General features: G+C 37.5%; 1 long non-coding RNA gene across 1 annotated transcript in view; it reads left to right on the top strand.

The window, feature by feature from the left end:
• LOC106146969 overlaps positions 1-16,176 on the top strand; it is a 125,180-nt gene extending 109,004 nt beyond the window's left edge. The window contains exons 2-4 of the long non-coding RNA XR_001231657.1: positions 6,794-6,978; positions 13,346-13,560; positions 14,533-16,176. This is a non-coding gene — a long non-coding RNA (uncharacterized LOC106146969). The remainder of the gene's footprint in view (positions 1-6,793; positions 6,979-13,345; positions 13,561-14,532) is intronic.
• Positions 16,177-16,476: the final 300 nt, after the last annotated feature.

The raw sequence follows: 16,476 nt of genomic DNA, 5'->3' as shown, positions 1-16,476 counted from the left end.
GCCAGGCCGTCAGAAGTTCCATGTCTCTCTTTCCTACTGTGGTCTTCTCCATGCCCACAATAAAGGTGTTTTATTCTGCTTTATTTCTCTCTGCTCTGGTAAAACTTGCCAGAAATTCTTTGCCCTCTTACTAATGGAGATAATGTCATCTCTTCATCTCAGAGGTACTTAGCAACAGCTTGGAGCAAATGAAGGCCCATCCCAGCCTAATGATAAGCATAGAAGGAATACTTTATCTTTCCTCGGTATTCCAAAATGGTTACTGATTGGATAAAATCTTCAGAAATGGAAATGAAACTAAGATTTTAATATATATTTGAAGGTAAGTAGATGAGAGGCTCTCTGCTTGAGCAGCGCTTTGTAAGAAATGAAGATGATAGCTTAACTCAGCAGTTATTTAAGTGTGTTTTCTCCTTTTTTCATTTGATAATAATGGCCAGAGCAAAAATTTCTGTTTTCCTTAGAGTAATGATGCAGTCTATAATCATCCCATTGCCTGAGATTACTTTCTGTATTAGCTAGAAGGAAACAGGATGTGCTAATGTTTAAAAAATAAATATGAAAAATAAAAAGAGAAGGAAGGGAGAGGACTGTGAAAAAGAAGTCATTTATTGGAATGGAGTAAAAATAGATTGTTAGATGGAGATTTTGAATTTTCTTCAAGGAAAGGTAGACATTTTTCATGTCTAAAACACTGCTCTGTTTTGGCAAAATGCTTTAGTCATATCACCCATTTGTTAGACTCAGGAATCTTTCACTTTTCCTAATAACATTGAAAAACAAAGCACCAACTATACAACCAACTATTCAGTATATCATACACAGACTGTGGGAATTGAATTAGCCTTCTGTGCACTCAGGTAAGGAGAGGGGCTGGGATTTAGTTGCTAGAAAAACAAACCACACAGGCCTCTGAGGGTCAGTACATGCATGAACAGATTCCTACAGTGTGAATGTGTCTGTACCCTTAATTTGCACAGGATTACCCACATCAATTCTGAACATGACCTGAAGCCAAACATTGACCTTGGCTTACTTTGAATGTGTGAGATCATTCCCTTCATCATTACTACATATGTTCTGTTTCAAGTTAATTTACTTTGGTGATAGAAGGTCACTGGAGTCAGAAATACATGTGCAGCATGATTGAAAAGATCTGATGCTAAATTTGTTTACAACTAAAAATTTTGAGACTGATCAAATTTGTTTTCAGTAACAGCATGACCCACAAATGGACCCACAGACCATGAAGCACCTCACTTATCTGAAAGTTGTCTAGGTGGCATACGGTGCTAAAGGTATAGAAATGCTTCTGAGTAGAAAAAAGAGTTTCATCTCTGCTGACACAAAACATCTTACACAGTAACTACTTATTCTTAGCTTTAGTTTATTCTTAGCAGTTTTTTTTAAAATCTTGTTTCTGAGACCATAGAGATCAGAAACAACCAGTTAGAGAATGGTTCTGTTAGAACCTAACAGAGTTAAGGAAGGTAGCCATACAGCAATGGAGATATTACAACTTTACAAAACTGTGCTGAAAAAATTATTCAAAAAAACCTTAAGTCCTTTCAGGGACATGTAGAATGCAAAGCATATATTTCTATACTATTCAATATCCTCAATGTGTATCATTGTAGACAAACTGATGCCAAAGATGTTGGCAAGGGGACTAAATGAAATATGTGTGGTAGAAGGTAAGAGAGTGTGTGGCATTTTTAAACAGTTGAAAAACGTTTGAGGTTTACTGTGGTAGGATTCTATTATGAGAAACAACAGTTTTACTGTTGAATAGATAAGAATTTGCCACACTATGTATGCTTTGTTTCTTTTGAAAAATCTCTTGCAGGAGAAGTTGTATATATTTCATGTTAAATTCATCCCCTTTAAAACAATTTTCTACTTCTTGGAACTAAGTATTTTGTAAATAATCTTTCTGGGCCATATGCTTGGTAAGGTAAAGTATGCTTCAGAGAAGAGCCAATTATACCTTTGTATGTAGGCTTGTGGTTTCTAAAGCACAAGCCAAGAAGTTCTATGCAGTAAAAGCCAAACTCCTTTGTTTTTCTTTTGATTTCTTTAGTTATGCAATTACTTTTCCAAATATGGAACTCAGTTGCAATTTCCAAATTCTTCTCAAGGCAATAAATGATTGAACTGGAGGCAGTGACAAGGGAAAAAGGAGTTTAAACTAATGGGACAAAGATAATGGGCAATGAGGTTGAAAAATTTCACTTAGCTATAAAATTGTTCCAAAATATAATTATTTTTTGGCTATCTCTGAACAGAAACCCTCTTCCTGCCAGTCAAGTCTGGTTCTTTTGTACTCTGTTGGTCCTTTTCAGAAGGGTAAGATTTCCCTTAAGACTTCAGAATGATTCTCTTTATTCCTTCATGAGCATGTTTATTAGCATTACTCTTTGTTTTTCATGTTTTAGCTCAAGAATACAGTTTAGCAAATAATCTAATCAAGCTCCTCTTTTCTAAACATACACGTACTTAAATGGGTTTGTCAATAATAAACAGAGATTTGATGTGTGGTTAAGAAAGAGTATAGATCTCATATACATTATAGTATCATGGTACTATAATTCCCTACTATCTTAGGTCTGCCTCTTGTTATTAAACTGAAATTTCCTTTCATGGGAGACACTGTTGAATGAGTCTTTAATTGGAGAAGCTAAGATTCAGTTGGGCAGTTTGAAATTCCTTTAACTGAAAAACTACACACAGTTACTTAGCATCCTCATAATATGATAGCTGCTGATAAGCAAAAGAAAACTGAGCCAGGATAATTTTTCTCTCCTAGTTTTTAAGCAATCACATGTATTTCACTATGGACAATAATATGCTATTCCATCATAGGTCACATATTTTGTTAATTGGTTTGAAAAATCTCATTAGGCTTGTTCTTTACTCACTCGGAAACATGATTTCAAATAGCCACTCCAGCCTAAAACATAGGTGAAAAATTTGTATATCTGTTTTTGCTTGTGTGTAGTGTGAAAAACAACAGTGCTTCCTTTAACATGCTTAACAAAGAAATTTATCTTTGATTCAAACTTGGTTTATGATTATGCTTGATATACATAAACCCTCCCTATGAAAATTCACTTTCAGTTTTGACTGAAAGTTTTTCAGTTTTGAGATTATTACAATCTTTTGGAAATCTAAAATTACCAAAGTTGTCTCTTTCCTTCCAATCTACTAGTACAGTGATGAGGTTGGTGATGTGAAGCTGTTGCCTGCCTACTCTGACAGCATCTGCATGAAGAGGCAGGTAATTATCTTATAAACATCTGTTTCCAAGTTATATATGCAAAGTAACAAACATTGGAGAAGATACAACAGACCTATAGTCTTTAATGGATAGGACTATATGGTCCTTTTGGCTAGAGGCCGTGATAGTATAGCACTTTTTAAAAATATTTTACCCATAAAACAATGAGGCTTTGTGTTATCCCAGGATACAATATCGATTTAATTCACTGAGTGAAAAATAATTCATAATAAAGGGAACAGAATTTAAATACATAATTGTATAACTAAAGACGGACCACAGAAAAGCTGGCAGTAATCACATATAGCAATTTCTTTTGTATGCATAGTCTCATGCAAACATAGTTAAATTACCCTGAAAATGTCATAATTTAAATAGGTCAATCTTTCTAAAAATAATTTAAATTAGTAAAATCTTATTGTGTTTAATAGCTAAGTTCTTGGATGTGTCAGAGAATGTCAAAAAGACAGTAGAAGATAGGCCAAACTGGACATTTGTGGAATTTGGTGGGTCAGCTATAGAGCTATCTTGGAAGGGTTACTCTTAGAAGAACACATCTTCATAAATGACTGGTAGTAGTAATATATGTTATTATTGTTTAAGTATTTTGAAAAGAATAAGAAATAAGTTCTGTGTTCTGGGGAATTTATGGACTTGTATCGTACTTTGGAAAGCTTACAGTGAACATAGTACTGTACCATAGCTTCCAATATTTGGTTATTTTTTTATTCTCAGCCATTTTACCAACTATTCTAGAGGAGCATACATGAAATTTAGCTTCTATTTTTTTTTCCTTTGGAGTAAAGCTTCATGGTAAAACCAGCTGGAATAATTTTTCCATCAAAATGAAGTAATGAAGGATATTGCATTAGAATATACTGTTCCACGGTCAATTCCATCATCTAAATTGCTGCCCTTTGAATTGGTTATTTATCTATGGCTACTTAAAAAATAAAAGAAGGAAGCAAGGAAAAATAAAGACAGGAAAAAACTTTCAGCAGAACACTGAGTCTGTTGTATGCTTTTACCTGTGGCCTTAAACAGACATCTGTTTCGTATTTTCTGTGGGGTTCAGAATTTTACTGGCTCTTGAAAACATGATAGGAAAATTAAACCATGAATTTTAAAAAAGATGCTATTTCAGGGTTAGACTGAGGAATGTGGCTTCACAAGGCACACAAAACAAAATTACTTACTTATTTCAAAGGAACTTAACACTCCCTTTCACAAAGAAGGAAATGGTATATACGCAATATGTTCCTTGGGGCAGAGGCCTGCATCGATTGCCCTTCTTATATGAGAATGAAGTCATCAGGATCGGTACTTTCTGTGTTGGCAATCACTCCTAGTCTATTCAGGTTTATCTCCTTCACCTTCTATAGTTAACACTAAGAAGACAGAGGGTCCGGAGAAAGTTGAGATATATTTAAGTTGATGGCAAATAAAACCAGAAAACAATGTACCCTTTTTATCTTCTTAACTTTCTAAACTTTCTCAAGTCAAATTAATGTTATGGTGTTGTCATTTCAGGAAGTAGTAGAAAAGAATTTCTAATTTAGAAAGCACAAAAAGTTCTGGAAAAAAAAAAGCCAGTGAGAAATAGTACTTTGGGGAAAAAATGTGTTGAAGCATGTTGAGGGATAGATGGATTGAATCATGATAAGGCACACACAGCATCTCTACTTCTAGACAAAAGTCGCTTTTCATAAAGAACTGATAATGTTCTCAATTGCTTTAATGGATCATACTATTAACTTATCCCAAATCTTAAGCAGCTACACAACTCCATAAACATTAACATGAAGATACGTATTTATTTTCTTCCAAGAAGTGCTTCTATTTAGAAGTGCACTCCAGTTCTCAAAGGTTAGCACACTCTATGTTCATTCTGTGCTAGAATTAATGAGCAGTCTTGTGCAAGCTCCTCCAGGAATTTGGATGTGGACATAATAGCTTGTCTGATGCTTTTTATTGTTTTTAACTTATCATGCCCGTTTGTTTTATTTCCTGACCTAGAAAACATATGACTGGTCAAAAAAAAATAGGTTTTGCCCATCAGAGCTTTTAATGATTTAGTTTGCCTGCTTTGAGCCATAAATTAGTGGAGGCAGAGAGATGGAATGGTTTTGTTTACAGAACTCCTGAAATGATTCACCCTGACATGAAGTCTTGAGTTCCAGTTGGAATGATTTTTCTTCCTTACAAGGTCTCTGAATGGTGTTTCAGAAGCTGGTTAAGCAGGGATTCCAGTTCTACTTGTGTCATATGAGTTTAATTTTCTTTATATTTTCCTGGAAATAATAAATGCAAAGCATATGTAGATTTTATTTTCCTATTCAACCATCATGGATTTGTCCACTCAAATGGTGTCCATTCTGAAACACCACCTATTTATGCCCAGCCTCTTAAAACTCCCTTTCCCTTCTCTGTGCCTCATATTTTCGTACTTTAAGCCTTACTATCTGAGCTTAAGTCTCAATTTAGCTACTTCCCATGTGAATTTGGGCAAAGATTCACCTTCATTTCCTCATTACACAAAGGGGATGGTAAGAACAACTCTTCCTAAAAGGGTGTTCTGGGATCAAAAGGTTTGACGGACAGGAAGGACTCGAATAATGTGTGTCCCATTGACAAGGTTGGCTGTTGTTTGTGGGAATGGAGAGGTAGATTGTATGGGTAGAGATCTGAGACAATGGAGTAAACAAAAGAACTCCACTAGTTTATTTTCATAATCACCAATCTCGTTCATGGGAAGAAATTTTTAGGTGCTCTTTTGAGCTATGCAAAGCTTCTTTGTGGGAGAACAAAACAAGATGTTTTTTGGGTAAACCAAATCCACTAGCAACAGAAAAAAGAAAAGTATAAGAACAACAAAGTAAGACTTCAGTTTGGCAATACGTATCAAAAGATTTAAAAATGTACATGCTTTTTGACAGTTATCCCAATTTTGAGAATTCTCCCCTGGACACAACTAAGGATTTAGGTGTGACTGTGCTTTAGGAATATTCATTGGAGTGCTCTTTGAAAATCCAAATGTTGGAAATCACCTTACATTGATTTGGTTAAGCAAATTATAGTATTTTCAAACAGTGGACCATTAAGCTGAAGAAGAGCCCACTTATTAGGTGGAAAGATAATCATAATTTATTGGTAAATAAAAACAAAAGCTTCAAAAGCATAAGTGTTTGGTTTGCACAAGAGTGGTGAGAAGGGAAATTTTGGGAATGGATTATACCTCAAGATGTTAGAGTGATACTTTTTGAGTGAGTTAGCTTGGGTGTGATTTTTTATGTATATTCTAATATCCAATATTAAACAGTTATTTCTTTTCAGTTTTAACTAAACTATCAAAGGAAATGTTCAAAGAGCCCAAATCTTATGTTTGATTTTTAAAAGTTCTGAAAGCATTTTCTTTGAGTACAAATTGTACACAGATTTTGGCTATCAGGGTCTTAATTTTCATATTTAGTTATGTCTCTAACTGATGAATGATTTTTATTATATAAATTCAATCAGTCCAGGTCTCTATTTATCCATTGATGAGGTGGCTTCAGGGATCATGATACTGCTGAATGCATGATCACATGAAATAATAGATGTGATGCTGATTTGAAGACTGTACAAGTGCCCTTTGGAACCTATTCATCTAAAGGAGCCATTGACTAACTCCGATGAGAGAAGGATATATCATTGTTGAACAGGTGAGACAGTACTATTCTTTTTCTGCTCATTTTGTGCAGAAATATGGTTTTCCAGACAGTACCTGCTCATAATGTAAGGTACTAGAGAGTCCAATTGCTTGACAAGCAGTCAATGTTAGCTAATAATTTAGTGAAAAGTCAGATTTCCTAATGCAAGAATAATTAAAGTGAAGAGATATTCAAATTAAGCATTTCTTAGGTATAGATTTAGCAGCTCACTTATACACTAGTGAATAAACATGTCATAGGAGAATGTTCTTATCAATGAAACCTCTTACGGGTTTTGACACAAACTGTAATTACACTACGAAGATAACTGGCTAATATCAGGACAAACTCTTTACTAGAAGTAGAGATGATACAATAGTTGTTTCATTCTAAAAATTCTAAAACGTAATTAATTTTTTTACTCACAACTAAGTAGGTCAGTTGGCTCACCCAGCAGCACCACCTATAGAGGAGGGCAGATGGAGGTGAGAAGTAGGTTGAGGGACATAAAAAATAAGTAAAAAGCATAGCTTAAAAATAACAGGCAAGACTTACTGCTTGCTGTTTACCAGAATTGTGATAAAGTGACTTGTTTGCATTATCTTAGTTATTGTTCTCAAAGTCTAATGTCTAGACTAGCTCATCAGACTTACTCAACATCTTGTTAGAGAAGCAGTTGCCCAGGTCGTCCCAGAGGTTTAAGACTCAAACACTCTGACAATGGGACCCACCACCTGCGCTTTCGCATTCCTTTCAGTTCATTCTTATGTTGGCTGACTTCGAAACTACTGATCTAAATTAATGCTCATAACCTTATGAGGTTATTGTTCTGATCCCAATTTTATAGCTGAGGAAACTAAGAAAATAACTGCTTCCACCTAGACCTGTAGTTCTAGCTTTTCTGATAGTACCAAATGTGAAAAATCTTCATGATCGCACCTTTTTTTAAACTCAGCCCTCCCAGGAGAGTGAAGAGGAAACGCGAGCTCCCCCTAGAGGTCACCAGAAATGGTGGTTGTTGGTCATCCCCTGTTGCCAAAAGTAGTTACCAAACCTGTCAATAAATACTGCTTTCCAAAGTTCCATTTCATGAGAGGGGAGAGAGACTAGAACTTTTTTATTTGGTGAAAGGCTTTATAGAGAGAGTCTGTAGTTATTTTTAAGATATTTGGCGTTTCCATTGGCAAAACATTTTTTTAAAAAAACAGAATTTGAAAAGACGGTTTCATTTTTGAAATTTAAAAAAAGACAAGTAAGTTGCTCATCTCACCCTTGGACCTTCTCTCAGTGAACAGCTCAGAATACTTGTGATACCTTTTGTGCTTCACTGAAGATCTATTTTTCCTCTTGCACTTTCTCAACACAACCCTACTTTTACTTGGGCTTGCTGCCTCCATGTGGTCAGGGGTTTGAGGCAGTACAAACCCCAGTCACAGAGGTAAATCATGATTGACATAACGATCACTGCAAATTGGGGTTACCTGAGGCACCTAAACATGTCTAATGCTCCATCCACAGCTCTTATTCTAACAAGATCCCTGGCAGTGGGCTTCCTGGTGCTACTGATAAGCAGCAGGATTGGTTGAGCCACTCACGGGGCCACATGCTTTCCAGTGATGGTGCCATGCTTACCGAGTAATGGTGACTGATGGGTTTTCTGCCTAAATAAAAATCTTGCTAAGTCATGGCAGGGAAGCAATATGGAGGGCAGGCCATAGGAGGCCAAGTGCCAAGCTCTGCCATTGTCCTCCCTGGTCAAGTTACAACTTCCTACTTCCTTTCTACAGCATCCTGTTTCCTTTTTCCCTGCCCCCTGCCCAATCACTATCTGCTGCATCATGCAGATGGCCCCCTAAACCCCACATCCAGCATGGCCTTATATAGCCACTGTTTTCCCTGCCCAGCCCTCAGAAGCTCCACCTCTCTCCTTTCTTCTGAAGTCTTCTCCATACCCACAATAAAGGCATTTTTACTTCATTTTGTTTCTTACTTGCACCAGAAAACCTTACAGTGACAATGATTACTTTTTTTTTTTTTTTTTTTAAATTTTTTTTTGGTTTTTCTCCGGTACCGGGAACTGAACTCACGACCTTGCGCTTGCCAGGCAGGTGCTTTACCACTGAGCTAAATCCCCAGCCCCTGACAATGATTACTTTTGCAAAACGTTTGTAGAAAGATTTTCCTCACCAACACTTTTAGAAAGAAGATCATAAGAAGACAAACTTTCCTTCCTCAGGATAATCTAGTTGTATGTGGTACTTGCTGCTCTTAGCAGCCATTGTAAAAACATGGAGATGAGCTGACATAGTATGGATGACGAAGAAGAAGAAGGAAAGAATGTATTTTTGACCATGTTGGCCTAGGCCACCTTATCTTTGGATTTGCTTGTATGTGCATTAGTCAGCACCCTTTAATTTTAAAATACTGTTACTTTGGTTTTTGTTACTTGCATCCAAAAGTACTGCACTCAACTTACCTGTGTTTTAGATGATTTCTCATGGTACCAATTCTGGTTTACTATATAATTTCAGTCAAAACATAAGCTGAAGCAATTAAAATTAAGGTGTCACTTAACAGTCATTCTTAATTTGGGAGACAGATGTCAATGGGTAAAATTACTTGATTAAAATCATCCAGGGAATTTCATGAAGCAGATGTACAACTCACCTCAGCTTTTTGAGAAGAAAAGTGTACTAGTAAAATTGGCATTTGAATTGTACGCAAGAGGGAACTGGGAAATTTATTTTGATTTAAGTATATTCTTATGTACTCATCACTTACCAAGCAATACTAGTTTAGGAAATACTAACCACTTGAACTACATGATTCTCCAAATTGTAACTCACCATTAAGGTATATTGCAAGAAATACCTAGTCTATATTATTGTGCACAAATATTTAGATTATGTTAAAGTGGACCTTTGTATCATTTTTCTTTATGGAACAATGATTTAATATTATTTATTAATATTTGCAACTTCCATATTTGCAAATATTGGAACTTGGATATAAAAATTTACAAATGTTCTCACACTAATAATGGAGTTACTTTCAAATAAATCTGTCCTACATTGAAAATACTTTCAATACACATAACATACAGAATATCCTTGTGACTGCGTGGGTAAGAGCTGTGTATAGTTTGCTATGTCTAGATTTGCAAGAGAGAATCATATCAAGTGTTAATAGCCTGGGAGAAGATCAAAATTGAGAATATGAATCAAAATTGAGAATTTGAATCAAAGTTTGAATGAACATCAGGTTAACACCAGTTAATTGAAAAGTTAAACCAGTTAATTGAAAAGTTGAACCAGTTAATTGAAAAGTTAACACCAGTTAAAATTGAAAAGTCATTGTTAAGTTGAAGATCATCTGTACTTTGTGATTTCCTCCTTCTCAGAATTTCTGGAATTCATTAGAAGCTTGGACATATCTTTATAATGTCAGTGATCTCTCTGCCTATGGTGGCACCAGCAAGCCAGATCAGCACAGTCAGTACCCTGATGTCATAGCTGACACTGTGGCTGGCGCAGAGTTCAGTTCACCATGACAGAACTGTCTGGTTCTATTCGATGTTACTGTGGCCCAAAGACATTCTTAATCTTCACAATACTACTAAAGTTCAATCAGCTTCATAAATGTACAAAAATCTTCCTCCTTCTATGTGATACTCTTTTAGCAACAGATGGGTGTTTTGGTTACAAATATAGAATTCAGTGAAACAGTACTTTTAGTCCATATGTACAAACACTTCAACCATTGTTGCCAGTGTTGTTGGATGAAGATACAATTCAAAGCCTAAAATCACAAGTTCCCTTGGACATGCCTCTCTTGGTCCAGTGCTGAGACCCATATTTCCTTTATCCTTAAAATAAATTGTTTTTAAAAGCTCAGTGAGTTCTTGTCTAATTTGGCTTAGAAGGCTGGGCCTTTCTGGCCTATTAGATTGGCTGGTTTGTCTGAATAACTGTGAGGTTTGTGGTAGAAGGGATTTACCCCCAGTGCACATCCATAGATGCAATCATTCAAATGATCGATGGATGGATGTAAATGTGCACGCATATATATAATTTGGTACAGCCAAAGCCCTCACAGACCCTGTACTGGGAGGATGCCCCACTCTATTTCCTGAGAGGTACTATAGTTAAAGCAGCCCTCACTACCACTCACCCTTCACTCCATCCCCCTGTCTAATTAACCTTGGTTATATATCCTTGTCTTATTTTTCTCACAGCACTTTATAATATATGAAACTATCTATATGTAACATAAATCCTGAGAGCAAAAGCTATGTGTTCCATATACACTGAGACCCCCTCATTGTTGGTGAATAAAACCACAAGTGAAGTCTCACAGATGCACCTATATCTCATTGCTTTTTTTCTTTTGTACCGGGCATCAAACTCGGGACCTTGTGCCTGCCAGGCAGGTGCTTGTGCTGCTGAGCTATATCCCCAGCCCCTATGTCTCACTGGAAGCCTTAAAAGTCTTCCTAAAGGTGGAGATACTGAGCTATGCTTTCAGTATCATAGCAGGAAAAGAAGGATCTGGTCAGGCAAGTAGGTAGATAACAGCATGGAGATGCTCTCTGAGAACTACGAACGGTCCAGTGTTGTAGGTTCTGGGTGATGGTGGTTAGTGCAGAGGGATGCTGGCCAAGAATTCAGGAGTTCTGTAATTGAGAATTTATGTGTAAGCTAAAAATGGCCACATTTACATTTGAAGAAAATCAAAAGTTATTTCTCTAAGTGGAATTTACATCATGGAGCTCCTTGGATTTGTTTACCTTATGGCAATACAGTTACTTCCTGGTCTGGTTTGAGGAGAAATAAATGGGGATTTGACCCTGAGGGTATGTTTTTCCTGGCTGGCATACAAGGGGACACTGGGGAAGGTGCACTTCATCACTAGCTTGTATTTTCCATCTTCCTTGTTTTCCTCAGTGCTTCAAATCTCTGATAGGTTGGATGTGGTCTTGTCACCTGTAGTGGATTGATAACTGGTGGTCAACTTATAACACCCAGATGAGCTGAGTAAGCGTGGTACTGGATGTGGGAGGCCCACCTGGGGATTGTTGCTGGCAGGATAAGAGGCAGACCTGGAGAAGAAGAAGCGAGGCTGTTGGGAACTAAGGAAGGCTGTTGAGAGCTGGTGGAAGCTGTAAGGAGCTGTTGGTTCTGTTGGAGGAGTTCGCCATGCTGGCTTTCCTGATGAAAATGGCTGTTTTCATCCACCAAGGAGCTTGGGATCTTGTTGGTACTGAGAATAGCTTCAGTTCACTCTGGGGGAACGCTAGTCCTCACTCTGGGCATTGCTTCCTGGCTCTGGATGGGAGGATGGTGCTCAGTCTTTTGAAGAAGCTTGTTGCGTTGGCTTTCCTGATGGGCACTCAGCCATCTTGATCACTGGAGGAGTTCAGAGCCTCACTGTTGCTGAGGATGGCTATGGTACCTTTCAGCGGAGCTCTGGTTCTTACTTGGGCATCATTTTCTGGCTTCAGTGTAGATCCCTCAAATTGCTAGTACAGATTCTTCATCCTGCTGGCACAGACCTCCTGTATTCCACCACTGACCTTTGGGCCTTCCCAGCACAGATCCATGAAATAGGCCTGCATAAGATATTGTCGTAGGCTCTCGGCCTCCAGTTGGTCTCATGGGAGGCACTGTTGTGATCTGTAGGACTTCAGCTGGACTCATGCAGGACATTTCCGTGGGATCCAGGCCCTAGGCTGGATTCCTTGTTCTTAGTGTGTGGACAGGTTTCCTGCACTCCTTTGTATATCATCCTTTTGGTGACTATTATAAATAATTGTGTAAAATATGTGTCCTATATTACATTGTTTCCCCTTGCAAAAGTAAACCCTGAACCAATACATCACCCCTTCTCACAATGTGATGTTTTCACAAGGGTACACTGCCTTCTTGCTTACCTTCTGTGGAGCAGAGCTTGGGGGTCTCCCAAGAATAAAAGAGGAGCTTTTTTTCATAGGATACTGAACACCACACCACCAATTATATTTTTCTGTCTCCGTCTCTATTTTAATTATCTTCTTGGCCGTTCTCTGAGCTCCAAGAGTACAAAGGCTGGGCCTTATTTATCTTTGTTTCACCAGTATCTAACAGGGCTTTGCAAGTCAGCATTCAACAAAGATGTGCAAAGAAATGTGGTGTTTAGGGTTAGGTTTTACTTATACCTGTGGTAAACTTCTGCACCTGGGTTCTTCCGGGTGTTAGCTGGATTGACTGGCTTTTGCTTGTGATATCAGTTGTAGTTTTACTGGATCAAGGCAAAAATGACCTCATCTCTAAAGTGAAATGACAGAAAGAATGTTAAGTGGCATTTTATTTACCTTTACCTCTTTCTCAATTTTTGTCAACAGCGTAGGGCCAAGGAAGCAGCATTACCTTTAAAAACAGCTAGTCCTGCAACTGAATCATTGCTCTACCATATATGCGCTCATGATAGAAAACGGTTAATAATTGTCCAGTTCAGTTTCTTCCTTTATAAAAGGGAGACAATTAAGCTGTTTTATAAGGTGATTGTGAAGTCTGAAAGGAGATAATACAGGAGAGGAGCTTTACACCCTGGCAACTGGTAAGCATCCTTTAATGCCCATTTTCAATCTAAAGATTCCTCAGTGAAAACCAAAGGAAATAGTGTGCCAAGTTCAAAGACCTCATCCTCTGAGTGCCTCAATCTTGTGAACTGCTTGCTGTATACCTTAAGTAGTGTTTTTAGCTATTCCCAAACCTACCTTAATTACTGTTTTATTTGGGCACTTTGGTGAAATGTGAGTGTGCAAATGTCATTGCTGGTGAGAAGGGGAAGGCTGAGAAAAAGCATGATGTCTTCTGACTCCTAGGGACTAGCTGTGAGCTCCTCATCCCATGTGGTATTTCTAGATTATACGTGGGCTTTAGGTAGGAGGACAAGTGTTTTGCTTTAGGCTGCAGAAATCACAGTGTTTGTTTAATGATTACTACAGCTTGCTTTGTAATTATGATTGCATGGGCAATCCTGCACAATCCAGGGAACTTTTGCAAAGTAATGACAGTAATTTACGGCCATGTGGTTTTGTGTGGATGCTTAAGTACTTGGTCTGTGGCCTGCCTGCATGCTCCATTGCCTGCCTGATGGACCTATTCCCCACCTGCTCTGCTTCCCCTGCTCTTGATGGAACACGGTGGAATGAATACTGCATTTGTGTGAAAGACAAAGGAAATAGAATGTGTGTTAGGAAAGGAAGATTGAATCGGTAAGAAATTCCTTTCAGTGTTTTCTGAGCTTTTCAATCAAGGGAAACAGCCCGGTTTTCTTTCTTTCTTTTTATTTTAAGAAAGACAATAGAACATAAAGTCAGTGCAAGTTAAGCACCTTAGCGAGCATCTAGAATTTTAAATGAACTTGGAAATTTCCTCTAGGCTTCAGGTAAGCTCTTGTGAGTGTTTCCTTTCCACAGGGTATTTTTAGATAATTAAAAACTAATTTAAGTAAATTTTCATTACTTATGGTTACTTATAAGCATGTTTTATTCATGATGACAAGCTTTTTTTTTTTTTTTTTTAGAAGCCCTGTGTTAAAGTCAAATACAAATTTAGGTGAAAGGAAGAATGATGAAGTAAAAAGAAAACAGTAATTGAGCATCCAATTTCTGCAGATTGCTCTTTAAAACGCGCCACATCCTGAAATGAAATTCTGCTTAGATGTGCCACGATCTTACGAAAAGGATGATGAAGATATTGGTTAAATTCTTCAATAAGCCAGTCCCAAAGAATTTCCTTTGAAGTTGTTTTATGTGCTTCCCTCTGAAAAACTTTCAGATAAGTTATAACTCTGCTTTGTGCTTTGAAAATAAATTCAGCACATTAATTGTATTTATGGGTGAAAGTAGTAAATGTCCCAGAATGAATACACAGCCATAATTTACTCAGAGGGAACTGCTACTGCCCATAAAGTTCTCCCATGCACCTCTCCTGCTTTATGACATCAGCCACCCTAGCAAATGAATCACCGCTTGGTGCACCGCAAGATCCTTGTGCTGTGTAAATTTCCACTGATTGATTATCAAATAGGATTATTTTTATTGCATATTTTCTTTGCTAATTTTCCAGGAGATTAAAGATAGTCTATACTTGGAGGCAGGGTCTCAGTTGGTCTGAACGGCGCATCCATTTGGATTCAGAAATATGTGAGGATCACTGGCAGTATAATAGGACAGCTGCCAGGGGTCTCTTTGCATGAGGGACTGAGGGGCCTTGTAGGAAAACTTTAGTCTGTGGGAAGAAAAAGTGGGTATATGTAGCTTTGTTTTGGCCATTAGACGGGACAAGTGATTGACACACTATAGTGTATATAGTATTAATGCAGTTGTCAAGAGTCTATACTAGAGCTCTCTAGGGCAGATGACACATAAGTAAAACAAAAGAGAACTATATCTATACACAAAATCTCTGACAGGAGCACAAGGCACCTTTTCTTTGGGGTCAGGATAATAGACATAACAGTAAAGGTGGATGGAAAGGGAAGTCTCTCCATGGAAAGGGAAGCTTCCTGGCTTTGTGAATGGAACCTCCAAAATAACTCTGTCCGGTGACTCAACACTGGTGGCAGAAACCCTCAGCCACATCAGGCCAGTACTGCGAAGAAATCTTGGGGATTGAGGCATGGACCGCAGCTCTACCAAGACTTTATTGCCTTCCTCCTTTCTGTACAAAAGATAATATGGGGACAGCTGAGGCTTCAGGAGTCAGCAGCTGCAGAGAGAGCTGTGCTGGGAAGTAGGTGTGAGGGCTCTAGAAGACTGAGATAGCTATTACTCCTCCTGAGACTGCAGCTTTGCCTGGAGGCTCTGATGACTTGAGAACATCGGAATACTTCTTCTGTATTCATCAAAGTGATTGGGTTTCTTCTTTATCTGATTCCTATTTGTTATCACATGAATATGTATACGCATATGTAGATAATCACCAATCCATTGTAGAACCTTTTCCATGGCATTTTGGGAGAAATCTTTGCCTGTAACCTAACTGTGTGATACCAAGAATTACGAACAGTTTTCCAAAGAAATATCACTTGATCCATACAAATTCTTTTATAATCTCCTCAATTTGCATTGTTTTTGTAGTTTGTGTCAAAACTACCCACTTTTCTTAATTTTATTTTAAAGAGAATATAAAAAACAATAGCAAAATAACAACAACACAGGCAAAAACAAAACAAAGCAAAACCAAGAATGATACAGGGTTTCAGAACAAAATGATAGGAATTAACAGTGGTTGTTATTTATATATTGTTATCTTCAATTAAATTGCTCAGATTACCAGATGTAAGAATGCAAAGGGGTAGATATTGCTCAAAAGAAGGAACTACTCACTTTTCTAATGCCTTCTATGGCTCTCACGGCAACCGGATCTAGAAGAAATAGGAAATAAAATCTTGTGGGTTTTTACAACCAATGAAATGAATACAAATAAAAAAAGAAAAGAAAAAATCATAAGACTAAAATGCAAA

This window comes from Chinchilla lanigera, unplaced genomic scaffold (genome assembly GCF_000276665.1).
Source record: "Chinchilla lanigera isolate Chin_1 unplaced genomic scaffold, ChiLan1.0 scaffold00107, whole genome shotgun sequence".
In the NCBI taxonomy this organism is placed as follows: Eukaryota; Metazoa; Chordata; class Mammalia; order Rodentia; family Chinchillidae; genus Chinchilla; species Chinchilla lanigera.
The sequence above is the reverse complement of the archived record's forward strand: the minus strand, read 5'-3'. Positions and strand labels throughout refer to the sequence as shown.